Source organism: Anomaloglossus baeobatrachus, chromosome 6, assembly GCF_048569485.1.
Source record: "Anomaloglossus baeobatrachus isolate aAnoBae1 chromosome 6, aAnoBae1.hap1, whole genome shotgun sequence".
Taxonomy (NCBI): domain Eukaryota; kingdom Metazoa; phylum Chordata; class Amphibia; order Anura; family Aromobatidae; genus Anomaloglossus; species Anomaloglossus baeobatrachus.
The window spans coordinates 530,626,582-530,653,217 of record NC_134358.1 but is presented as its reverse complement, the minus strand read 5'-3'; the positions used below and the strand labels follow the sequence as shown (position 1 = coordinate 530,653,217).

The window sequence follows — 26,636 nt, the reverse complement described above, 5'->3', positions numbered from 1 at the left end:
ACCTCCGTCCTGCTCGCTCGCGCCCTGCACCGCACCCGGCCCATCGGATGTACACCCCTCTGTAACTGCGGCGGGGGCAGAAGATAGCGACTCCGGGCCTGACACCGAGCCTGTGTCGGAAGAAGAGGAGGGGGTCGTTGCCCTGTCTGGCATGGAGGCCACTTATGTTCCCCGAGCCGGGGGCAACGGGTACCGAGCGGCCCTTCCACGCCGTGCTTGCTACGCACTGGAGGGGCTGGTGCCCGTGTCCTTCCACCCCGCACCGGGTGAGGAGGACGAAGACATCGAGTAGGGCAGCGGATGCTCGTTGCACCGTCCCCGTTGGGACCACCAGAAGTTTGGTTGTTTGTTTGAAAAGTTTGAAAAATGATGAAAATGAAAATGATCCGAAGTTCACCTGATTTGTTTGTTGATTTGCAACCGGCTGGAGCCGGCACCGTTGTCCCCGTGGGGACCGTTTAAAAATGCATGGGAACTATCCATGGACAAGCCCGTGAACTTGCAGGGCAACCACAGACGTTAGTGGCTTGTAAATATGTTGGTTACCGTTACCGTTTCCGCAATGCCGCCTCCGGAGAGGCAGGTTGGAGGGAGGGCCCTGAGCAGAGCAGGCCAGGGCCCAGCCGCCAAAGGAACCGGTGGCTACCCTCTGGAGGGAAGGACAGATCCCGCTCGGGTACCGTGTGCTGGACTGTGGGTCAAGGGGTGCTGCCTGGGTTTTAGGGGCAGCATCAGGGCCAGGTTGCTTGGGTGGGAGAGAGCGGAAACCGTAACCGTAAACCGTTGCAACGTTTAAGAAATGTGCCTCCCGTCTTGGGAAGAAGTTATTAAAAATGTTATTATTGTTTGCTTAACCCTGTTATCCCTTTTTACAGAAAAATAAAACCGGTGTAGGACGGCAGCCCGCGGACGGTCTGCATTTTGCTAAGGGGGAATGTGTCGCCCTGGGCAAGCCAGGGGTCACAGGTCACAACACCACCACACCCCACACTCCAGGTAGGCACATCACAGCTAACCAGAAATCCTTGTTGCCTTCCTCCAGAGGCTGATGATTCACACCAGGGGGTGGGCCAGGCGGTTGGCTCCGCCCACCAAGGAGATCACAGCTCTGGAGGCGGGGGAAACCAGGCAGTCAGCTCAGGCACGAGCTTGAGTAAACAGAGAGAGTTAAGCCCAGGTAGGGCAAGAGTGAAGTCTAGCTGAGGGCTAGAAAGGAGTAAACAACTAAGTGAAAGTAGAAAAGTGGAAAAGGAGGAAAGCAAGTGAGGTGACAAGAAGGAAGGAAAGCCTGAAGGTCCAGCTTTGTGTAGGGCCAGAACAGCAAGGTCAGCGACGGCGGTGACTGTCTGGAGGGGGACCGTTTGGAAGTTCCTGGAAGGACCCCGTTGGCTGTGTGCCCGGTGGTCTGGAGCAGTGTTCCGAAGGACAGTCAGCACCAGGGCAGGGGCCTCTCAGACCCCGGCAAGGCTAGGAGTTGCCAAATTTGCCGAATCCGTCAGTGAAGGGGACGTAGATCCCCCAACAACCAAGTCCCGATTGACGGCAACAGCCCAACCTGAAGCAGAGAGACACCGCCACCGCCAAGGCACCAGTTTCTCAGGGCCAGCGCCTGCGGGCAAAGTGTAGAGCTCCTCCGGCCCAGATTGTAGTCGGGGAGCGGGTAACCGGAGGGAATCCACCGCTACCATCAGTCAAACATAGGTGCAAGGAAGAGGGACATCACCGTCAACTACCGGGAGTGCAGGTGCAGCCGTCTGTGGGACCGTCCTACCAGCCGTTTGGTTTACCGTACAAACTGTGTCCAAGTCTCAGGCTGAGTGAGTACCACAGTGCCGCAAAGCACAGCGCTGCCCCCGCGTCCCTGCGCCCACCAGGCCCCGCACCTCCTTCTCCACCACCGGGCCCCGGGATCACCAACCCCTACTCACGGAGGGGCAACACAACACCTGGCTGCTCCGCATCACCATCCCCGGGACCCTCGAATTGAGCAGCGGTGGTGAAATCACCACAACCGTGGGTGGCGTCACGAACTATAACAATTCCCCCACACCCAACCACAATCCCCTTTCACTCACGGGCGAGGAGTGTCGCTCGAGAAACCCTGGGATCCGGCCCACAGCTCGAGCCACCACTGAGCAGCTGCCGGACCCGAGCAGAGGGGGCGAGCACGGTGTGCTGACACCCTCCTCCCCGCCCGCGACATATATGTCGGAGGAGCCCGTTTGCCCGCAGACGCTGGCCCGTGGGATCTCTCTGCCTGTTCAGTTGCTTTCTATCCCCCTCGGTGGGCTGTTGTCTTCAGTCGGGACTTGGGTGGGAAAGGACCTATAGTCCAGATCTCAATCAGTGAATTAATCAGTCCAGTGGCTTCTGGACCTAGTTTTAGGGTCTAAGTACCCTCCTGTGTGCTCCGGTTTCCAGTCGGTTCCCCGGTTTGGGGAACTACTTCCACTACCCTGTCCCGGTCCACCACGGTTCCACCAAGCTGTCTTCCCGGCTCCTGCAGGCTGAGGCCACCGTATGCCTCCTAGCCAGAGGTGACTGGGCTCCGACCCAGACACCTATTGTCAGTCTGCGGCAGACCTGGGCACAGGTCTGCCTCTGCACTTGAACTCCACCACTCCAAACTCAACTAACAATTCACAACTCACTGACGGTTTCCTGCCTCAGGCCCTCTGAACGCCTCGGTGGGCGTGCCAACCGCCTGACTCTGCCCCCTGGTGTGTCCATTAAGCACTGAGGGAGGTGACTAGGGTTTTATGTGATTGGCTGGTGTTACCTATGTGTGGGATTGGTGTTATGCAAGGGCATACCTGTGACTACCTGGCTAGTCCAGGGCGTTACACATACACTGAGCTAAGTAATAACTGTGTGACGTTACCGCCGTTGTAATGTCTACCCTAATATTAAGGATGGATCCATTGAGGACTTTCTCTGTTTTCAGTCAGTACTGGTGAACTGGCATAATAATGTCTTGAAGGATCTCAGATCGGTCCTTGGTTCATAATAATGAGTCTTTTGCAAAAGCCCCCATCGTGCTGCATGTACTGTGATGTTTGCACACAGACAGGTGGAGTCAGGGTATGTGCACACGTTAAGTATTTGGTGGAGAGTTTTTTGCACCATTCCTGCATCTCTTGGAAGGAAAAACGCAACGGCAAATACGTTTTTGATGCGTTTTCGGTGCAGATTTTTCTCATTAATTAGTATAGGTGAAATCTGAGGGAAAAACTCTGCAAAAATTGATACGATGCAGATTTATATCTACACCAAATGTACAAGGAGAAAATACTGAACGTGTGCAGGAGACTTCAGGGCTCTCATTCACTTCACTGTCATCTGGAAACCCCTTTTGTAACAAATCTGCAACGTGTGTGTACACTGCCTACAAGGGTTTTTCCAATTTTTGTTCAACAGGTCTCCTGATGTTTTGGTAATCTCAGGGTCTCCCAGTGCTGTGACCCCCAGGAATCATTGTTGGAATTTTCCAGGAGATGTTTAATCACCCTGTAACAACCCCACAGGAGAAAGTAGCCACCGTATTAGACCCCCTTCATATGTCAGTGATTCCGGTACGAATGACCCTGTTTTCAAACGTACCGGAATCATGGCGATACGCAGAACTATTAAAATCAATGGGTGTGCACACTCGTAAGTGATTTCTCACGGACCGTGTGTTCAGCAAGGAGACAAGTGAGTTGATGTGATCCATGTAATATGTACGGGAGGAAATACGTGTCTGTGAAATAAAATGATTTTCTATATTCACCTGTTGTTACTTGTTTCCGGGCCCGCTCATTATGCTCATGCATATTCACCGGAAGTAACAGCAGCGCCGGAAATAACAGCACCAGTGACAGCAGCATCGGAGACATCAGCATCAAGGACAGCAGCACCAGTAACAGCAGCACCAGAGACATCAGCATCAAGAAAAGCAGCGCCAAAGATATCAGCATCAAGGACAGCAGCGCCGGAGACATCAGCATCAAGGACAGCAGCGCCGGAGACATCAGCATCAAGGACAGCAGTGCCAAAGACATCAGCATCAAGGACAGCAGCGCCATAGATATCAGCATCAAGGACAGCAGCGCCGGAGACATCAGCATCAAGGACAGCAGCACCAGAGACATCAGCATCAAGGACAGCAGTGCCAAAGATATCAGCATCAAGGACAGCAGCGCCAAAGACATCAGCATCAAGGACAGCAGCGCCGGAGACATCAGCATCAAGGACAGCAGCGCCGGAGACATCAGCATCAAGGACAGCAGTGCCAAAGATATCAGCATCAAGGACAGCAGCGCCGGAGACATCAGCATCAAGGACAGCAGCGCCGGAGATATCAGCATCAAGGACAGCAGTGCCAAAGACATCAGCATCAAGGGCAGCAGCGCCGGAGACATCAGCATCAAGGACAGCAGCGCCAGGGACAGGTGAGTAAAAAGTTCCTGCTCTCCATGTGTTATCACGGATAGTACACGGAGAACACACATGTGCCAAAATCACAGCACACGGGTGGGAAATACGCACCTTGAACACGGCCGTGAAAAACGGCAGTGTATAGTGAGATAAATTGTCTGATTGTGTAGTGCACAGCAATGGAGACATGGTCTGTGAAGGTGTCTTTCAGGCATATGGATTCTGAACTGCGGACCTCTACCATTAACTGAGGATTTTATAACAGTGTATTTTCTGAACCCATTTAATAAGTTATCATAAAATAACCTACTGTGTAAATCAGGTTTTTATGTTAAATGTACTTTTTTAATTTTATTTTACATATCACAATAAGTATTTTTATTTATTTTTTTCAGAAATTTAGCAATTCTCACTCTGGCCACTAGGGCTGTTCTAGAAACAGTGGCTCAGGGCTCCCTCTGCACAATAGTAGGAATAATAACCCGTATAGCAAAGGACTGCTAAAAACGTAGGTAGCTTTATTTCTGTGGTTTGGTATCTACACATTTCATGGCTGGAGAGACCCTTTCTTCAGGATAAAAACATCATAAGCTTAGATCCTATGAATAAAGACCTTTTTCGGGGTCTGAAACGCGTAAGGTTACATGCTGCCTTCCAATTTTTAATGACATTTTCTTAGCTTTTAACATTTCTTCAATAAATGGATTTTTAACCCAATATCATATTTTTGGGGACTTGTAACTGGTGCTGGATTGTTTCATTTTCACATTTAACTGCAGCTATTATAGACCCTTCTTTCAGGATTCACTCGTGTATTAGCAATAATAGTCTGACTCTGACCCTATCTTTTGTATTGAAGCATCTAATGAGCGTGTGCAAAGGTCACTGTGAAGATTTCTATTTTCTTTTTAATATAGATTGTGATATGAAAAAAAATTGGAAACGTTTTTATTTTTAAAAAATTCATTTAACAAAAAATCCTGATTTAAAAATAGGTCATTTTCTGATGAAACATTCCTTTTAAATGGTCAATGTTATGTCAATAAACTGAAAAGTTCTATTTCCCCAGAATGACTTTTTCCAGCTTGAAAAATCTTTCTAAAATGACTACTCTTACTAGGTGATCTCTACTACTACTGACCACCTCTACCATTTACTACTATCACTACTACACTTACCACTACTATTAGTACTACTATTAGTACTACAATTGACCACTAGGTGTCTCCCTTCAGTGTAACTTGCCGCCTACTGTCTATTATTGAGTGAATTCATCTCCAGCAGCAGAGACTAATTACAGAAAATGGTGGCAGTGATGTCTCTCTGCTCCTCCTCTTTTGTTTGACAGATTGCATACCAGAATAAGAGAGAGGACGGCTTTCATCTGATTGCACAATAACAGAAGCATTGCATGTTGTGAAGTATAAGAAAGGAAGTTCAAGCGCCTATAGTACTGGCAGAATACTGATTATTAGGAATTCCTCACTTAAAAAGTGGCGAGTTACAGATCATGTCAATGGGGACATATTAGACGGATACAATAACAGAAGCATTGTGTGTCGTGAAGTGTGAGAAAAGAAGTTCAAGCACCTATAGTACTGGCAGAATACTGATTATTAGGAATTCCTCACTTAAAAAGTGGTGAGTTACAGATCATGTCAATGGGGACATATTAGACGGATACAATAACAGAAGCATTGTGTGTCGTGAAGTGTGAGAAAAGAAGTTCAAGCACCTATAGTACTGGCAGAATACTGATTATTAGGAATTCCTCACTTAAAAAGTGACGAGTTACAGATCATGTCAATGGGGACATATTAGACGGATACAATAACAGAAGCATTGTGTGTCGTGAAGTGTGAGAAAAGAAGTTCAAGCACCTATAGTACTGGCAGAATACTGATTATTAGGAATTCCTCACTTAAAAAGTGGTGAGTTACAGATCATGTCAATGGGGACATATTAGACGGATACAATAACAGAAGCATTGTGTGTCGTGAAGTGTGAGAAAAGAAGTTCAAGAACCTATAGTACTGGCAGAATACTGATTATTAGGAATTCCTCACTTAAAAAGTGACGAGTTACAGATCATGTCAATGGGGACATATTAGACGGATACAATAACAGAAGCATTGTGTGTCGTGAAGTGTGAGAAAAGAAGTTCAAGCACCTATAGTACTGGTAGTATACTGATTATTAGGCATTCCCCACTTAAAGTATAGTTACAGATCATGTGAATGGGGACATATTAGATGGATTCAATAACAAAAGCATTGCATGTTCTGAAGTGTGAGAAAGGAAGTTTAAGCACCTATAGTACTGGCAGAATATTGATTATTAGGAATTCCCCACTTAAAAAGTGGCAGGTTACAGATCATGTGACTGGGGACATATTAGATGGATACAATAACAGAAGCATTGAATGTTGTGAAGTGTGAGAAAAGAAATTCAAGCACCTATAGTACTGGCAGAATACTGATTATTAGGGATTCTCCACTTTAAAAGTAGCCATGTGAATGGGGACATATTAGACGGATTCAATAACAGAAGCATTGCATGTTGTGAAGTGTGATAAAGAAAGTTCAAGCACCTATAGTACTGGCAGACTACTGATTATTAGGAATTCCCCAGTTAAAAAGGGTTGAGTTACAGATCATGTGAATGGGGACATATTAGACGGATTCAATAACAGAAGCATTGCATGTTGTGAAGTGTGAGAAAGGAAGTTCAAGCACCTATAGTACTGGCATAATACTGATTATTAGGCATTCCTCATGTAAAAAGTGTCGAATTACAGAGCATGTGAATAGGATCATATTAGATGGATACAATAACATAAGCATTGCATGTTGTGAAGTGTGAGAACGAAAGTTCAAGCACCTATAGTACTGGCAGAATACTGATTATTTGGGATTCTCCACTTTAAAAGTAGCCATGTGATTGGGGACATGTTAGACGGATTCAATAACAGAAGCATTGCATGTTGTGAAGTGTGATAAAGAAAGTTCAAGCACCTATAGTACTGGCAGACTACTGATTATTAGGAATTCCTCAGCTAAAAAGTGGCGAGTTACAGATCATGTGAATAGGATCATATTAGACAGATACAATAACAGAAGCATTGCGTGTTGTGAAGTGTGAGAACGAAAGTTCAAGCACCTATAGTACTGGCAGAATATTGATTATTAGGGATTCTCCACTTTAAAAGTAGCCATTTAAAAAGTGTCGAGTTACAGATCATGTGAATGGGGACATATTAGACGGATATGTGCACCAAAGAGGTTTTAACAAAGTAGTGGGAGATTTAGGGCAGTAAAATTAAGCTTTTCACAGATTTTATATGAAGGGACACTCAGTATATTGATACATTTGGAAATTTATCTTAGTAGTGTAGCTTTATGCAATGAAAGTTGTATTGTAGGTATTATTATTATTACAGCCCCCTCAATCTTTCCTAGGGTCCTGAATGGCTGACTCTTGCAGTAATACATTTTGGGCGGGGGTATATCCCCGTTTACATAGGTGGGCTTGTCATATCGAGGTCTGGCCCGGACTATCAAAACCCTACAAGGGGCTAGTGGAGGGGTGGGACCCACGTTGGGTGCCAAACTGCTTTCCTAGAATCAGATATGACCAAAAAGGTGACTGGTGGTTTTACCGAATTGGCTGAAGAGGACGCCCCAAGGATGTGGCGCCACATCAGAAGTGAAGGGCCGGACGTGGACGCGGATTCTGGCACTGGCGATTTCGAGCTGACAGCTCCTGCTTGTTTGTCATTGTGTTTGTCTGCGGAGATGGATTCTGCCGCTAACGTTCTCCGGGTACGACCCATCATCATCATCACATCCCAACATCGAACCGCAAAACATCATTATTCCTGTTCTATCGTATAATAATGATTTAATTATTGAGCACAGCAGAGATTTCCCCCCTCCGTCATGTTATAATGCGGCTCAGGGCTCGGCGGAGGGAGCGGGTTTCGGCAGCGCTCGCTTTATGAGAGACACTTCACAGCCACCTTCAATCAGGATTCTGACATGAGAAGTAATGACACATTCTGTTCTCTGTTTACAAATAACAAGCGGAAAAAAAGAAGTTCTGGACGTGGTCCTATGCCCGGCCTGCATCACAGCAGAAATATAATTGGGCCCTTCTGGACTGGAAATCATCAGATGGGTCTGCCGAGGAGGAGGCACGGATTTGGGATTGGGCTGCTCTGTAATGCTCAGTTTAGCTGAGTTTGTCTAATAGACAGCTGTAAACTAATTATACTATAACATGTCAGCAAAACCTGTCCTAATGTTTAAATCTAGTTTTATGTATCTTTTTTTTAATTGTATGTAATTTTTTTTTTTTTTTTCAAATCGTCACCTGTTTAAAAAGAAATAAAAAATTGAAACTGGCAATTTTCACATTGGCCACTAGGGCTACTCTAGAGTCATAGTTTATTTTCTTTCAGGAAATTCAAATGTACATTATTATTATTTATTTTTATTATTATTATTATTTATTATAGCACCTTTTACTCCATGGCACCTTACATGTGAAAATTGGTATACATAATAGGGATGTCACGATTCCGCTGTGCAGAACATTTTGCATTTGAAAATGCTCTGTTGTGTGTCGTGTGCACTTGCTGACAGGTTTTCTTTCAGCACTAGGGTCCACGCTGGTTGTAGGAGGTGCCTTCACAGACATGCCTCTTTCCTGGTGATTGCTCTGTTTCTTTACTGGACTTGCTCTGTCTGAACTTTGCCAGTCGTACTTCCTGTTTGCTCAGTGCGCTCTTGTCTGGTGTTCGTCTTTTGAGCTTGGCTTCTGACCTCAGACCTCTACCTGACCACGTATCTGTCTGCTCCCTGAACCTTATACATTCCCTCCCGGCTTCTGACCTTGGACCTATTCCTGACCATGTGTCTGCCTGATCCCTGAAAGTTATACATTACCTCCTGACTTCTGACCTCGGACCTCTTCCTGATCACGTCTGTCTGCTCCCTGAACCTTATACATTCCCTCCCGGCTTCTGACCTTGGACCTATTCCTGACCATGTGTCTGCCTGCTCCCTGAAACTTATACATTACCTCCTGGCTTCTGACCTCGGACCTCTTCCTGATCACGTCTGTATGCTCCCTGAACCTTATACATTCCCTCCCGGCTTCTGACCTTGGACCTCTTCCTGACCACGTCTCTATCTGCTCCCTTAACCTTATGTTACCTTCTGGCTTATGATCCCGGCTTGTCTGACTATCCTTCTATTCATGCTGCTCGTAGTGTCTAGCATCAAATTGGACAAGTACAATAATTATGAACAATACAATATCCAATGTCTTGTACTGAAGAATCTAATAAACATGTGCAAATTTCATTGTGAAGGTCATTAGTTTACCAAGAACTGGTCCTATTGTGAAAGCTGGATACTGTTATATATAAGCTGTGGTATCTGTCTTTGTAATCCTGTCTGTGATGATAATGAGAGCTGTGTCTAGAGGTGTTACATGTCATTATAGACCTGTCTGTGATGATAATGAGACTTCTGAAAAGTCTTTAGTAATGGAAGTAGGAGTCTAGTGTGATAATTGCAAGATTTAATAAAAAAAAATTGGAAAGGGAGGAGATTGTGATTTGAAAATGAAAAACTACCCTCCTCAAAAAAGTATAAATATATATATATATATATATATATATATAATATATATATATATATATATATATATATATATATACATTTAACATAAAAATCTGGTTTAAAGTTGTCCAGCCTTGGGGAGTAAAGCGGGCTTTACACGCTGCGACATCGCTAATGCGGAGTCGTTGGGGTCACGGAATTCGTGACGCACATCCGGCCGCATTAGCGATGCCGTTGCGTGTGACATCGATAAGCGATTTTGCATCGTTGCAAAAACGTGCAAAATCGCTAATCGGCGACACGGGGGTCCATTCTCAAATCTCGTTACTGCAGCAGTAACGAGGTTGTTCCTCGTTCCTGCGGCAGCACACATCGCTGCGTGTGACGCCGCAGGAACGAGGAAGCTCTCCTTACCTGCCTCCCGGCCGCTATGCGGAAGGAAGGAGGTGGGCGGGATGTTACGTCCCGCTCATCTCCGCCCCTCCGCTGCTATTGGGCGGCGGTTCAGTGACGTTTCAGTGACGTCGCTGTGACGCCGCACGGACCGCCCCCTTAGAAAGGAGGCGGTTCGCCGGTCACAGCGACGTCGCCGGACAGGTAAGTATGTGTGACGGCTGTGGGCGATGTTGTGCGGCACGGGCAGCGATATGCCCGTGTCGCGCAACAGATGGGGGCGGGTACCCACACTAGCGATATCGGGACCGATATCGCAGTGTGTAAAGTAGCCTTAAGTCTACACTAGCCCTATATGACTGTACACTTGTGAATCCTCACAGCGAGCAGTGTGCGCACTGTCAGGATTCTCCGAGAGCATGTAGCCGAGCAGCCATGTGATTGTAAGTACGTGATTTGAATAATTACGGTCACTTTCCAACTAGACATGTCCAGCCTCTCTCAATTCACCTGTAGTGAGTGAGGCTGTGCATGTGCAGTCCGCATGTGACCGCCTGCGTGCAAACACCGCCCAACAGAGGCCAAAAGAATCTTCTATTAGAAACCATTAGGTGAATGGGGACTATGGGTATGTTATATGCTGGGAGCGACCCCAATGTATATAATAGTTGTATACTGTGAATCCTAAAATGATAAATATTACCACTAGAGGGCGTACCTGAGTTTTCCCCTTTACCGGTATAACTTACCTAGCGCAGATAGATTAACCCCTTGAAGCCACACTTGTGCCTTGCACTGACCTGCTTCTTCTACCTCCCACCACATAGTCCCATCATTTTCTTGCTGTCACCACCAGGAGGCGCTCACTACATCTTCAGTGTCCATTCAGTTCATCACTAGCTGTAAGAATCCAATTGTGGACGGCTGCGGGTAGACAGTTTCATAACTCCCGTAGATTTAATGGAGTACTCCGTGGAGATAGGGCCCAGTCTCAGTTATGATGAGGGTTCCTATGATTTCTCTGTACACTGCCGATTTCTTTTTTTTTTTTTTTTTGTGCCAGTGCCCAGAGGATGAAAATTGCTTTCTACAGGGAATTGGAAAATGAAGATCTTCGTCTAGTTTTAATAATATTGTTTTCATAAAAGCTTTCACATTTGCAGCATTGGATGAAGAAGTAAAGTCAGCCTTAATGCAAAAAAAGGTCAATGAACTAATAATAAGGAGTTTACAGGCGACCGTCTTTCCATCAGATTTGTTTATAAAGAAGAATTCGGGACATTGGCTGATTTGCGACCACATCAAAGATCAGTATAACTTTATTGTGGTCATAAACCAGGTTAGAAAAGTTCAGAAGAAGGAAAAGTTTTCTAAACTGCTGTCAGAACGAGCTCACTGATGGACTCTCTGTTAACTCATCATGCAGTTTGCTATGTACAGTGAAACAGAGGATGTAGACGTTAACTGGTCCATAAAGTGCTGATACCAGTGTCCAAATATTCTTTAATACTACCGTAGGTGCTTAAACTTCCAGGTGATATAGAGAATAACTTTATTTCGATGCCCATGAGATGTTCACCCAAAATGTCTTTGTAGTTTCTTTTCTTTTCCTGCTATAGTCTCAGAAATATATAGTCTCATGGCCTTGCAGCTCAAGATACTGCTGGGTTATACAGTTAGGTCCAGAAATATTTGGACAGTGACACAATTTTCGCGAGTTGGGCTCTGCATGCCACCACATTGGATTTGAAATGAAACCTCTACAACAGAATTCAAGTGCAGATTGTAACGTTTAATTTGAAGGTTTGAACAAAAATATCTGATAGAAATTGTAGGAATTGTACACATTTCTTTACAAACACTCCACATTTTAGGAGGTCAAAAGTAATTGGACAAATAAACCAAACCCAAACAAAATATTTTTATTTTCAATATTTTGTTGCGAATCCTTTGGAGGCAATCACTGCCTTAAGTCTGGAACCCATGGACATCACCAAACGCTGGGTTTTCTCCTTCTTAATGCTTTGCCAGGCCTTTACAGCCGCAGCCTTCAGGTCTTGCTTGTTTGTGGGTCTTTCCGTCTTAAGTCTGGATTTGAGCAAGTGAAATGCATGCTCAATTGGGTTAAGATCTGGTGATTGACTTGGCCATTGCAGAATGTTCCACTTTTTTGCACTCATGAACTCCTGGGTAGCTTTGGCTGTATGCTTGGGGTCATTGTCCATCTGTACTATGAAGCGCCGTCCAATCAACTTTGCGGCATTTGGCTGAATCTGCGCTGAAAGTATATCCCGGTACACTTCAGAATTCATCCGGCTACTCTTGTCTGCTGTTATGTCATCAATAAACACAAGTGACCCAGTGCCTTTGAAAGCCATGCATGCCCATGCCATCACGTTGCCTCCACCATGTTTTACAGAGGATGTGGTGTGCCTTGGATCATGTGCCGTTCCCTTTCTTCTCCAAACTTTTTTCTTCCCATCATTCTGGTACAGGTTGATCTTTGTCTCATCTGTCCATAGAATACTTTTCCAGAACTGAGCTGGCTTCATGAGGTGTTTTTCAGCAAATTTAACTCTGGCCTGTCTATTTTTGGAATTGATGAATGGTTTGCATCTAGATGTGAACCCTTTGTATTTACTTTCATGGAGTCTACTCTTTACTGTTGACTTAGAGACAGATACACCTACTTCACTGAGAGTGTTCTGGACTTCAGTTGATGTTGTGAACGGGTTCTTCTTCACCAAAGAAAGTATGCGGCGATCATCCACCACTGTTGTCATCCGTGGACGCCCAGGCCTTTTTGAGTTCCCAAGCTCACCAGTCAATTCCTTTTTTCTCAGAATGTACCCGACTGTTGATTTTGCTACTCCAAGCATGTCTGCTATCTCTCTGATGGATTTTTTTCTTTTTTTTCAGCCTCAGGATGTTCTGCTTCACCTCAATTGAGAGTTCCTTAGACCGCATGTTGTCTGGTCACAGCAACAGCTTCCAAATGCAAAACCACACACCTGTAATCAACCCCAGACCTTTTAACTACTTCATTGATTACAGGTTAACGAGGGAGACGCCTTCAGAGTTAATTGCAGCCCTTAGAGTCCCTTGTCCAATTACTTTTGGTCCCTTGAAAAAGAGGAGGCTATGCATTACAGAGCTATGATTCCTAAACCCTTTCTCCGATCTGGATGTGAAAACTCTCATATTGCAGCTGGGAGTGTGCACTTTCAGCCCATATTATATATATAATTGTATTTATGAACATGTTTTTGTAAACAGCTAAAATAACAAAACTTTTGTCACTGTCCAAATATTTCTGGACCTAACTGTATATTAAATGGAGTAGAGCCTTAGGGGTACTCTGATATAATTACAGTAAGGGGTACTCAACTAACTCACCATTCTAAAAGTGAAGTGTGAAGTGTCATGCACACGATAAGTATTTTATCCTTGCAGATTTGGTGCTGATTTAAAGGGACTCTGTCAGCAGGTTTTTGATATGTAATCTGAAGACAGCATGCTGCAAGGGTTAACACATAGAATTCAGGTATGCCTGTCTTGTTACAGTCTCATCTGTTGTTTATTTGTTATGTTTGTTTAAGCAGCATGACTTATCATTGCTGGGACTACAATTTCACATGCATGGCAGTCTGGCACACTCCCTCCTCTAATTAACACTTCACAGTCAATGTACAAGAGCCTGGTGTGCGCGGGGACAGCTCTTTGAGCGCTGCTGCATGGCTAAATCTAAAAATTCTCATTGTGTGAGAATGTCTACAGACAGTAATCTAAGTGATACATTGTGGGATTCAGGATCTCTTTGCCTAGATTATGCTGCTCTTAGATGAGGTAGCAAAAACCTGCTGACAGATTCTCTTTAAATTTGCACCATGTCAATTCTTTCAGGTTTCACCCATAGTAATGAATGGGGAAAATCTGCACCAAAAACAAGCATCAAAAATGTCATTGCATTTCTTCTAATAAGAGATGCAGATCGTTTTTGCACCAAATACTCAATGCGTGCACATATATTTGCAATCCAATAACAAACACGGATAACTGAAGAAAAAAAATGTGCTTACTAATCTGTTCCCTGGGCTATTAGAAATGGCAGAAATCACCGTCTACCTCTGTCCTCAAGAAACCCGCGTTTTAATTTTTATTTCATAAATCAATAATATACAGAAATATAAGCAACTTTGTAATATGTCTTATAAGAGAAATCTACTTATTTTTCTTCCTGGACTTATCTGTCACTCCCAGTTTACAGGTAACATCTGTATCCAAGGTTTTTCCATTATTGCAATAGAAGATGACAGTTGGTGCCCATGAGAGTCTATAGAGAGAGAGAAAGGGAGGAGGCGGAGGAGCTGGGAGCGGACACAGACATTCTGCTGCAAGTTCTCCCAAAATGACAGTTGATACTTCATAGAACTTTATGGGCTCCAAATGTCATCTCCTATGGACGGGGAGGAGCTAGTGGCAGACACAGACATTCTGCTGCAAGTTCTCCCAAAATGACAGTTGACACTTCATAGAACTTTATGGGCTCCAAATGTCATCTCCTATGGACGGGGAGGAGCTAGTGGCAGATGTGGAGACACGGGGCTCAGTGGGTGCTCTCGTCCGCTAAAACCCGCCGCCTTTAGAAAGACAGCGTGGCTCAGGGCTCATCCCAACTGAACGCCGGCCTCCTTAACCGTGGGCGTAACACTACTCAGACAACACAGGGTGAGGGAACCACAATAATTAGACTTTATTGGATCCCCAAACAATTAACGGCACATAACACATAACCAGCAAAACACACATGTAACAGGCAACAGAGTCTCACCCTTCCGCCGGCTCACCAGGGATTTAGAGTGTCCATGCCTCAGAGGTCCCAGGGCTATTTACTCCAATCCAGCAGCACCCCGCTTTTGGCGGGCACCCACCGAGAAAGGAATAATGCCAGATTTAGGAAGCTGTCTGAGGTCTGCAAAGTCTGTAGTAGGTGACTGAACTGTCCCAAACTGAGTGTCCTCCTTAGGTAGTCCTGGTATGATGATACAATCCTGGCAGCCGGAGTCGAAATCCCTAGACTGTGGATATGGTCTCCAACCGGAACCGGAGTCCCTAGATTGAAGCCATAAGATATCCTGATCCTCTAGTCAGCTCCTAAGAGCTTAGACTGGATCCATCAGCATCCATCAACCACCTGGTGGCTTAAAGAAATCCCTTTTATAGCCACAGCCTTGCACTTGGATACACTGCGTCCTCATCGATTGGTTGGACAAGATCGCCTCTCCCATTGGATGAATCTCAAGCTGCATGGACAATGTTCATCCAAATGATGTCTACAGAAAGACTGAGGGTGTACATGTAGTCTGGAATGCACAGACTAGATAATGGCTACTAAGGTAATTACATTAGCAATACACAACTACAATACAATGATTACTGGAAGAGTCTGGAGAAACAATAGCTAAGCAAACATGAGATAGCACACAGAAGAACAATGACGTCTGGCTGAATTTTAATGGATTAGGGGATAATGAAAAAAACCACGGTATTGGCTGCGCTGCTATTAAAGTTCATAAAGATGATGGTATTGTTCCAAAAAACTTTTTTTATTGCAAGATTATAAGCCACAACGCGTTTCGGGGTTAAATGTTCCCCCTTCCTCAGGTAGCAACAATCATATGAAGTGGTATGCCTTATATATACATGAATATGTAGGTCCCCACACCCCTTGATTAATTCAACATATGGATCATAATGATCAATCAGCAGGGTTTTCAGGGACCTCGCCTCACAAAAATCAATTGTACATAATCACATTTAACAGCGATGTTCAAGAAACCACAAATATATTTTGTCTCAAGTATATTGTGATACCCTCATCACTAAAAAAAAAAATCTTTTGAATTATATTTAAAAATTAATAAACATGAATAAAAGACTCATCAAGGAAATTACTTTAAAAACAAGGAAATATGAAATTTAGATTTTGAGATTTAAAATTTACAAATAGAGGGTGAAAATGGATTAAATAAATATAAATAAAATAAAAAAAAAAAATAAATAAATAAAAACAAAAAAAAAAAAATTTAATTTTTTTTTTTTTTTTCTTCCTTTCTTTTTTTCTTTTTCTTCTTTCTTTCCTTCCTCTTTCCCTCCTTTTTTCCTTCCTTTAGAGAAAAAAAAAAAAAAAAATGTCTATAGACATTTTTTTTTTTTTTTTTTTTTTTCTCTAAAGGAAGGAAAAAAGGAGGGAAAGAGGAAGGAAAGAAAGAAGAAAAAGAAAAAAAGAAAGGAAGAAAAAAAAAAAAAAAAAAAAAAAAAAAAATTAAATTTTTTTTTTTTGTTTTTATTTTTTTTTTTTTTTATTTTATTTATATTTATTTAATCCATTTTCACCCTCTATTTGTAAATTTTAAATCTCAAAATCTAAATTTCATATTTCCTTGTTTTTAAAGTAATTTCCTTGATGAGTCTTTTATTCATGTTTATTAATTTTTAAATATAATTCAAAAGATTTTTTTTTTAGTGATGAGGGTATCACAATATACTTGAGACAAAATATATTTGTGGTTTCTTGAACATCGCTGTTAAATGTGATTATGTACAATTGATTTTTGTGAGGCGAGGTCCCTGAAAACCCTGCTGATTGATCATTATGATCCATATGTTGAATTAATCAAGGGGTGTGGGGACCTACATATTCATGTATATATAAGGCATACCACTTCATATGATTGTTGCTACCTGAGGAAGGGGGAACATTTAACCCCGAAACGCGTTGTGGCTTATAATCTTGCAATAAAAAAAGTTTTTTGGAACAATACCATCATCTTTATGAACTTTAATAGCAGCGCAGCCAATACCGTGGTTTTTTTCATTATCCCCTAATCCATTCTCCTTCTCCTTCCTGGAGTGCACGGGGCTGCTGCAGCTATTCCAAGACTCTGCCTGAATCACATCAAGCCTCTGAAGGGCGGGTGAGTCACCGGCATCTGTTCTACGGGTCCGTCCACCACAGAGGAGGAGCTGCAGCTCAGTGCTGGTCTGACGGCTGTGCTCTCCATGTGGGATATCGATCGCGTGAGCGGCGGCCTGAGCTGGAAATACTGCGGGCTGGAAAGGACGAGATCCCCACTGATGCCATAGCGGTACACCGTGGACTTCCCTTCGGCTGTCTCCCCAGTGTTGTACCTGACGTACAACAGGATCAGGTGAGTGTGACCATCACACTGCACACTTAATAAGTTATCATTAGATTTTACACAGGAGCGCACCCTCTTTTTCTTTTATTTGGCTGAATTTTAAGAAACTTTAACCCATGAGAGGCATTGGGTGTCCATGTCGTCACAGCAGACACAGACATTCTGCTGCAAGTTCTCCCAAAATGACAGTTGATACGTCATACAACTTTATGAGCTCCAACTGTCATTTCCTATGGACGGGGGAGGAGCCAAGGTGCTAGAGACAGATACAGACATTCTGCTGCAAGTGCTCCCAAAACGACAGTTGATACTTCATAGAACTTTATGAGCTCCAACTGTCATGTCCTATGGACAGGAGAGGAGTTAAGGAGCTAGAGGCAGAAACAGACATTCTGCTGCAAGTTCTCCCAAAATGACAGTTAATTCTTCACGGAACTTTATGAGCTTCAACTGGCACCTCCTATGGATGGGGAAGAAGCTAGAGAAGACACAAACATTCTGCTGCAAGTTCTCCCAAAATGACAGTTGATACTTCATATACTTCATAGAACTTTATGAGCTTTAACTGTCATTGCCTATAGACGTGGGGTTGAGCTAGAGGCAGACACAGACATTCTGCTGCAAGTTCTCCCAAAATGACAGTTGATTTTTCATAGAACTTTATGAGCTTCAACTGTCATCTTCTATGGACAGGGGAGGAGCTAAGGAGCTAGAGGCAGACATAGACATTCTGCTGCAAGTTCTCCTGAAAAGACAGTTACACTTTAAAAGAAGTTATAAAAGTTATACAAAGCTTACAATATATATATATATATATATATATATATATATATATATATATATATACACAGTGTATATATATTTTTATTCTCTCTTTATAAACGTTTGATGTCTGAAATGGTAAAATTATCTATTAACCCTTTGTTGTTTTACTATAGTACATGATATTTGAGCGGTTTTGCCACCTCTACTTTATATCGATTGTAAGGATTCTCCGGCGTGTGGCACAAGTACAGGCAGTTTCTGCTGACGGATGCCGGGGTCCGCTGACTCTGCAGTCATCACAGGCTGAATCTTACAAGGAAATTTCCAATGGAAATCAAGTCCAGCTAATGTCTGTGCAGTGTCCCATAGTAAAGCATGTGGCTCTGTATTGTCATTTAAACACACTTTTATTCTTCTTTGCTCCTTTTTGTAAAGGTTTAAGGTGACCCATGAATTTCTAATGTAGATTATCAAGTTCTTGTGTTAAAACGTGTGTTTAAATAGTCTCTGTCCTTGATCTCTTTTGATAGATAATGTCATAAGTAGATTATTTGTAAATCACTGTAATTACAAATTCTATTGTTTTACCCCTTCCCCAAAGAAAAAAAAAATCACTCTAAAATTCTGGTATTTTACTTTTGTATAACTTGCTGTCCACTACTTGTTGTCAAGTTATTGTCAGCAGAGACATATTTAAAGGGACTATGTCAGCAGGTTTCTGCAATATACCCTAAAGACAGCATGATGCAAGAATTACAATAGACTTCAGCCCTGTGTCTGTTATCTCACAGTCTTTTTTGGTTTACCTGCAATGTTAGCTTAATCCTCTTATCTTTATCATTAGTGGGTCTCAGCAGTGTGTGAGTTGTAATCCAACTCCACCCCCTTCTGTGATTAGCAGCTTCTGTCTATGGTTAAGTGCACTGAAAGATCTAAGGTCTTTCAGAAGTGTCAGAATAATTGCACACAGAAGGATAAGTGATACATCATTGAACTCAAGGTCTCTTTGCCTACATCATGCTTTTCTTAAGCTGGGTTTACACACTGCAACATCGCAAACGACATCGCTGTAACGTCACCGGTTTTGTGACGTAACAGCGACCTCCCCAGCGACATTGCAGTGTGTGAAACCTATCAGCGACCTGGCCCCTGCTGTGAAGTTGTGATCGCTACAAAACGTTCAGGACCATTCCTAGGTCCTTTGTTTCCCGCTGTGCAGCATGCATCGCTAGCAAGTTTGTGTGTAAAGGGGACTTTACAGCAACTCCGCGGCTCTGTCTGTGTAGCGTCCTGATTAGCGGTCACCTGTGAAGGATTCACCGGTGACCGCTAATCCCCCGAGTGACTGAAGTGTCCCCCCCTCTCTCATACTCACCGATCCCCGATCACCGGCGCTGCACGGCATTCACACTGCTCCGGCGGCTTTTCCTTTTTTGTAAAAGCCGGCCGCTCATTAAACAATCTCGTATTCCCTGCTTTTCCCCGCCCACCGGCAAATATGATTGGTTGCAGTGAGACACGCCCACACGCTGAGTGACAGCTGTGTCACTGCACCCAATCACAGCAGCCGGTGGGCGTGTCTATACTGTGCAGTAAAATAAATAAATAATTAAAAATCCGGCGTGAGGTCCCCCCCAATTTTAATACCAGCCAGATAAAGCCATACGGCTAAAGGCTGGTATTCTCAGGATGGGGAGCTCCACGTTATGGGGAGCCCCCCAGCCTAACAATATCAGCCAGCAGCCGCCCAGAATTGCCACATACATTAGATGCGACAGTTCTGGGACTGTACCCGGCTCTTCCCGATTTGCCCTGGTGCGTTGGCAAATCGGGGTAATAAGGAGTTATTGTCAGCCCATAGTTGCCAATAAGTCCTAGATTAATCATGTCAGGCGTCTCCCCGAGATACCTTCCATGATTAATCTGTAAATTACAGTTAAAAAACACACACACCCGAAAAATCCTTTATTAGAAATAAAAAACACTAACAAATTCCCTCATTACCAATTTATTACCCACAACAAAGCCCTCCTTGTCTGGCGTAATCCACGGTCCTCCAGCGTCGCATCCAGCTCTGCTGCATGCAGGTGACAGGAGCAGCAGAAGACACAGCCGCTCCTGTCACCTCCACGCAGCTAATGAAGAGAGCCGTGTGATCGGCTGAGCTGTCACTGAGGTTACCTGGATCCAGCGGTGGATCCAGCGGTGGCCGCGGGTAACCTCAGTGACAGCTCAGCTGATCGCGCTACTCACCGCCGCTCCTGTCAGCTCCACGCAGCAAATGAGGTGAGTAGCGCGATCAGCTTAGCTGTCACTGAGGTTACCCGCGGCCACCGCTGTATCCAGTGACAGCGGGTAACCTCAGTGACAGCTCAGCCGATCACACGGCTCTCTTCATTAGCTGCGTGCAGGTGACAGGAGCGGCTGTGTCTTCTGCTGCTCCTGTCACCTGCATGCAGCAGAGCTGGATGCGACGCTGGAGGACCGTGGATTACGCCGGACAAGGAGGGCTTTGTTGTGGGTAATAAATTGGTAATGAGGGAATGTGTTTGTGTTTTTTATTTCTAATAAAGGATTTTTTCGGGTGTGTGTGTTTATTTACTGTCACTTACAGATTAATCATGGAAGGAATCTCGGGGAGACGCCTGACATGATTAATCTAGGACTTATTGGCAGCTATGGGCTGCCAATAACTCCTTATTACCCCGATTTGCCAACGCACCAGGGCAAATCGGGAAGAGCCGGGTACAGACCCAGAACTGTCGCATCTAATGTATGCGGCAATTCTGGGCGTCTGCTGGCTGATATTGTTAGGCTGGGGGGCTCCCCATAACGTGGGGCTCCCCATCCTGAGAATACCAGCCTGCAGCCGTATGGCTTTATCTGGCTGGTATTAAAATAGGGGGGGACCGCACGCCGGATTTTTTAATTATTTATTTATTTACACGGCACACAGAGCCGCGCGGCATTAAATGAAGTCGGGTGAAGTTCACCTGCTTTTTTGACACGTCCCCAACGACCAGCTAGTCGCTCTGCAGGTCCGGATCGCTGTTAGGTCGTTGGCCAGGTCTGCCTGTTTGACAGCTCACCAGAGACTTTGTAGCGATTCCGGCTAGGTTGAGATCGCAGGTTGGATCGCTAGAAAGTCTCAGTGTGTAAACCCAGCTTTAGATGAGGTAGGCAAAACCTGCTGACAGATTTTCTTTAAGTAAGTGGGTGTGGGGTTTTGTCTATGTCAACTGTATAAAGGGATAACAGATAGTCAAGTTTTCAATTTGTGATAGGCACGCCAGTGAGCAATGGCAGGACCAACTAAGGGTACCATCACACTTTAGCGACGCTCCAGCGATCTCACCAGCGAGCTGACTTGGTGAGGATCGCTGGTGCGTCGCTACATGGTCGCTGGTGAGCTGTCAATCAGGCAGATCTCACCAGCGACCAGTGACCAGCCCCCAGCCAGCAGCGTCGCGTGGAAGCGATGCTGCGCTTGGTAACTAAGGTAAATATCGGGTAACCAAGCGCTTGGTTACCCGATATTTACCTTAGTTACCAGCGCACACCGCTTAGCGCTGGCTCCCTGCACTCCTAGCCAGAGTACACATCGGGTTAATAAGCAAACCGCTTTGCTTATCTACCCGATGTGTACTCAGGCTACTTGTGCAGGGAGCCGGCACTGACAGCGTGAGAGTGGCTGACGCTAGTAACCAAGGTAAATATCGGGTAACCAAGCAAAGGGCTTCGCTTGGTTACCCGATATTTACCTTGGTTACAGCTTACGGTAGGCTGCCAGACGCCGGCTCCCTGCTGCCGGCACTTTCAGATCATTGCTCTCTCACTGTCAAACACAGAGATGTGTGCTTCACAGCGGGAGAGCAACGTCCAAAAAATGAACCAGCACTGTGTGTAACGAGCAGCGATTTCACAGCAGGGGCCAGATCGCTGCTCAGTGTCACACACAGCGAGATCGCTAATGAGGTCACTGGTGCGTCACAAAAACCGTGACTCAGCAGCGATCTCGCTATGTGAGAAGTACCCCTTAGGCTGGGACTTACAGGTTGTAAAGGATGTAGCAGAGCTGGTTTAGTTAAAGGGAACCTGCAGCAGATTTTCGATACTTAATACGAGAACAGCCTAATATAGAGCAATATAACCTCATTCCAGGGATGTGTCACTTATTAGGATGTGTGCTGTAATTTCAAAATAATTAGTGAATTATCAGCAGATGATTACTAGAAGAGAGAGCAGTCAGGCCTATCTATGTAACTCCGCCCTCTCCACTGATTGTCACCAATGTAGAGTGTATACAGGAAGCTGCCAATCAGGGGTGTGGGTGGGGTTATGCACAGCTCAGCATTCTGAGCTCTGCTACTTATACAATAGATAAAACAGGGATTATACCAAAACTGCACTAAGTAGTTTAGTAAGTGACACATCACTAGAATCAGGCTCTCTTGCTCTATATCATGCTGCTCTCAGATTACACAGCAAAAAATTGCTCACAGTTTCCCTTTAAATGTATGAAATAAAATGCAAGATCATATGCTTTAACAGTGAGGGGGGATGCAGAGGGTTGTGAGATCCTGCTCTGTATGCCATAATCCCACAAACCAGATGTTTGGCTTTGAATCATGCTGCCTGTGTCACAGAGTTTTGCACAAACTTCGCCAACTGTCATGGCTGCATTGGGCTTTGTTCACATTGCGTATTCTGACGCTCCACCCGATAGTTTCTCTTGTGTCTGGGATCAACACAAGCAGACTCGGGCATCGACCTGCTGCATGCAGATTTATAGGCAGGCTAGCAAGAGTTAATCTCTCCTGATCTGCTTGCTTCTTTGATCACATGTTGTGGGGAGACCTATCACATCTGCTCCCCTGCTATTTATGCTGGTTGAATCCTTCTACCCATGCCAGCTATAGTTTGTCTTTGTTGGTCTGAGAGTTGTGGAGTCCCAGACTTTCTGGTGAAAGTTGTGCTTATTGCTTGGTGCGGTTGTGTAGTGTACCCCTGTTGTCTTGTTGCTTCCTTCCTGCTCTTGTTTTTCCTCCTAAATCTCTTATTGCCTTAACCTTTGTGTGTGCATGCTGTGGGACAAAGGTTTGGTTTTTCATTGTCTATCTTAATCTGTGGGTTTCATCACACTTCTGTCCTGTCCCTCCCTGGGGGGAAGGGAGGGGAAATCAAATAAGGTCTGTTCAGGAGCAGGGCCAAGAAGGAGACTCAGTTCTCTACACCATCAGGAGTTTCCCTGAGGTTAGACATAGCATGAGGCCCCCTTGCTTGAGGGACAGCGTAGGAGATTTGAAGCTTCGGTTTCCTTGTCTGTCTTTATCTCTGGGTTTCAGCAAACTCTTGTTCCATCCCTCACTAGGGGTAGGGGGAATCAGATCAGGACAGTTCAGGAGCAGGGCCAGGAAGAAGATCCAGGCCTCTCCACCATCAGGAGTATCCCTGAGGTTAGGATAGCAAAAAGCCTATTAACTATCCCATACTGTGGCGCCCCACCGACCTGGTCAGGCACCACTGAGTACTGCACGGAGGACTCCTGAGATATTCCAGGAGGGGGCGTGGCCTCCATGTCCACTCAAGGGATGTGGTAGAGAGCCTGGTTGCTAGGTGGCATAGGCAGGCACAGTGGAGAGAGGAAGTAGAGAGGAGAGAGGAGTGAGGAGTCTGGAAGTGGAGCTCAGAGAGGGCAGACGTGCAGAACCCACGAGTGAGCCAGTTAGTGAGTGCAGCTCAGGGAGAGCAGTCGCAGGCAGCAGACCCTGGAGTTGGAGCACTTGAACAGCTGTGAATCCCCACAAGTGTTGTGTCGGTGCATTACCTTCAGGGACTCCACGTGGATGGAACAGTCTGGTCACAGGTAGGAAACCTTCTTTTAGGATTGTCGTGACGCCACTCTCAGAATTGCGGTCAGTGGGGACCGCCACTGCAGGTTAAGGGATGCCTGGGGCTGATGGTGGGTGCAGTCAGTTGTAATAGCCTCCTGAGAGTGAGGCAAGCCCCAGGGCCCTGTGTAAGTGTGTGGAACCACAAGGCGCAGAATAACTCAACACAAGCAGAATGTCTTTCAGGGGTTTTACTCACTGTTGATGGCAGGGTGAGTAACCCGGGCGTAGCTGGGATGAACCAGGCTGGAACCAGGCGTCCTTCAGGCTGACTTATGAGGGTGGCTACTGACTCGCCTTCCTTAGCCCTCTGTTGTTTGTGGTAACCCCGACTTGCAGTCCCTATGGGGGTCACCCAGGGAAGTTGCTGCTCCCCTCCTTTCGGACCTTTTGCTTGTAGCCTGGACCAGGTCACTCCGGCTGCTTGCCTCCTGTGAACTATGGGCCCTCGCTTTGCTACGTGGCTGTGGACTCTGTGGTGTTGTCTTGGGGGTTTGAAGTGCCCCCTCAGGCAGGTTTGGCAGAAGAAAGCTGGATCTATCTCTGCACTGGGACCTGTTACCCCTGCGGGCCTGGTACCTCCCTAGCAGTCCTCTTACTCTCCACTCCGTTGCTCTCTCTGTAGCCTTGTGTGGATTTCGGACGGCACCACTAGGTGACCGTTCTCCCCCGTCAGTAGTCACTGCGCGGACGCTGTTAGACTGCAACAGCTCCAGGGTCTGCTTCTGCTCTTCCTGAGCTGCACACTAAACCGGCTCACTCGTGGGACCTGCGCTGCTGCTCCTATCTGAGCTCCACTTCCATGCTCCTCACTCCTCCACACTCTGCTTCAGACTGCCTTCTCCTCCTCCTTCCTCTTTTCCCTTTGTGCCTGCCTACGCCACCTAGCAACCAGGCTCTCTACCACACCCCTTGAGTGGAGATGGAGGCTTCGCCCCCTCCTGGGATCCCCAGGGGTCCTCTCAAAGGTAAATGTGTGAGACCTGATCACTATGCGCCTGTGTAGTCACACCTCGGTCAGCCTTCTGGATTACCTGTTTTGTACTGTCCCCAGCATGGGTGCAGTACTCAGTGGTGCCTGACCAGGTCAGGGGCGCCACACAGCGTCCGCTCAGTGACTACCGATGGGGGAGACCGGTCACCTGGTAGTGCCGCCCGAAATCCACCCAAGGCTAGAGAGAACAAAGGGGTGGCAGAGTAAGGGGACTGCCAGGGAGGTACCAGACCCGCAAGGGTAACAGGCCCCAGTGCAGAGATAGATTCACCTTTCTTCTGCCAAACCTGCCTGAGGGGGCACTTCAGACCCTCAAGACAACACTACAGAGTCTGCAGCAATGAGAGGGCCCATAGCTCACAGGAGGCAAGCAGCTGGAGTGACCTGGTCCAGGCTACAAGCAAACGGGCCGAAACGAGGGGAGAATAGGCAGCAGCAACTTCCCTGGGTGACCCCCGTAGGGACTTCAAGTCTGGGTCACCACAAACACAAAAGGGCTAAGGAAGGCGAGTTGGTAGTCACCCTCATCAGCCAGCCGGAAGGATTCCTGGTTCCAGCCTGGTTCATCCCAGCTACGCCCGGGTTACTCACCCTGCCACCTAATGTGAGTAAAACCCCTGAAAGACATTCTGCTTGTGCGTGTGAGTTATTCTGCGACTTGTGGTGCCACACACTTGTAACGAGGCGAACAACTCTCACTGTGTTGTGGCTGAAAAAGACATGGAGACTGACATTACACAGGATGGTGCTGCCACCTTGTGGACAAGTGCTGAAATTGCTCGAGGGGCGGACGCTGTAAAATCTGATCCCCCTCCCACAGGGACGGGTTGTACAGGAAAAAAGTGCGGGAAAAAAGACACTGAGCTACTGGAGCTGTACCTGAACAGATCTGCCTCGGACTGCCCTCATCGCTGACGTGTGAGGGATTGCCAGAACTGCTGCAGAGGAGATCCTGGACTCAAGGGACCTCTGGACCGTCTTCTTCCTCCATAACAAGAGACTGTAAGCTAGTCCTCTGACGAGAGGGCTGAAGATTTCCCCATCTCTGCTCCTTGGAGTCGCCGCTGTTTACCCGGAGTCCAGGCCTGCTACGTGGGAGCCCTCCCTCCTTGTGTTTTGGACTGGTAATATAACCCATAGGGCAAGTCAGGGACAGAATTCTTGTTTACCATTGCTGTTTTTTTGTGTTCTGTGCCGTGTGTCCGAAGTTAGAGACCCGTATAGCAAACTCTGAGTATGTGTGCTGCTAAGCCAGCTGCGTGTGTCATTGAAATGTTTACCAGTAAAGAAATGTACCCTTGCATAAAATCTGAGCGTGGGGATTTTGTTGGCGCAGATTATGGGAACT

The 26,636-nt window shown here is 45.7% G+C and overlaps 1 protein-coding gene across 2 annotated transcripts in view; it reads left to right on the top strand.

Moving 5' to 3' along the window:
- The window catches only part of KIAA1217 (KIAA1217 ortholog), a 979,280-nt gene that overhangs the window by 18,832 nt on the left and 933,812 nt on the right, over positions 1-26,636 (top strand). The window lies entirely within an intron of this gene.